The sequence below is a fragment of the Gekko japonicus genome, unplaced genomic scaffold (genome assembly GCF_001447785.1).
Source record: "Gekko japonicus isolate JY-2015 unplaced genomic scaffold, Gekko_japonicus_V1.1 scaffold2784, whole genome shotgun sequence".
NCBI lineage: Eukaryota > Metazoa > Chordata > Lepidosauria > Squamata > Gekkonidae > Gekko > Gekko japonicus.
In genome coordinates this window covers 39,181-40,461 of record NW_015171586.1, presented here as the reverse complement: position 1 = coordinate 40,461, position 1,281 = coordinate 39,181, and positions in this window count along the sequence as shown.

Here is a 1,281-nt window from a genome sequence, read left to right as displayed (position 1 = left end):
GATGCATAACATTAAGAACAGAAACAGTAATCTCAGAGGAATACCTCACAGTGACATTTAAAATAACCAGAGGGAGATGTGCAGAGCGTGGTGGAAAATACTGTGGCATGTAGAAGTCAACATGGTGTAGTGGTTTAGAGTGTTGGACTAAAATCTGGAAGGTCCAAATTTTAATCCCCATTCTGCCAATTTAATTTGAAAGCCAGTTTGGTATCGTGGTTAAGAGTGGTGGCCCCTAATCTGGAGAGCCAAGTTTGATTCCCCTCTTCTCCATATGAAGCCAGCTGGGTGACCTTGGATCAGTCACAAGTTCTCTCAGAGCTGTTCTCTCAGGGGCAGTCCTTGAAAGAGCTCTCCCAGCCCCACCTGCCTCACAGGGTGTCTGTTGTGGGGAGAAGAAAGGAAGGTGATTGTAAGTGGCTCTGAGACTCTGGGTGAAGAGTGGGGTATAAATCCAATCTCTTCTTCTTACACAACAGCCATTGTCTTTAGGAGAAGTGGAATACATGTTTCAAATGAGAGCCAGCTTGGTTTGTTTAGGAGTGTAGACTCGAATCTGGGAGAACCAGGTTTGATTCCCCACTCCTCCTCCACATGCAGCTGCTGGTGTGACCATGGGTCAGTTACAAGTTCTCCCAGAGCTTTTCTCTCATGGGCAGTTCTCGAGGGAGCTCTCTCAGCCCCACCTGCCTCACAGGCTGTCTGTTGTGGGGAGAAGAAAGGAAGGTGATTGTAAGCCACTCTGAGTGAAAAGTGGGGTATGAATCCAATCTCCTCCTCCTCCTTCTTGCTGGGTGGCCTTGGGTCAGTCACACACTCTCAGCCTTACCTACCCCACACAATTAAGTGAGGGGAGGAAATGGATGAGAGAAGAATGCCGTAATTCACTTTGTGCCCCAATTAGGGGTAAAGGTGAGTATATATGATGGATTTGGTTACTGCAAGCCGTTTTGATTATTGGCCATGAGAGAAAATGGCAGAAATTTGCTCTTTTCCATGGATAGAAGAGCTGGAATGTTCTACTTTGGCAGCAACAATGAAGGGCTCTCTCATGTTTTCTCTCTGTCTCTCCCTCTCCAGTGAAGTCTGGTGCATGCCCTGAGCTGCAGACCGAAGACGTGCCATGTGGACTGTATTGCTCCTTACATGCCAAATGTCCGGGGAATGAGAGATGCTGTAAAACCATCTGTGGACAGCAATGTGGACTTTCTGACAGAGGTGAGCCAAGGAGAGCCAGTTTGGTGTAGTGGTTAGGGGTGCAGTGTCAGACTCCTGAGTCAA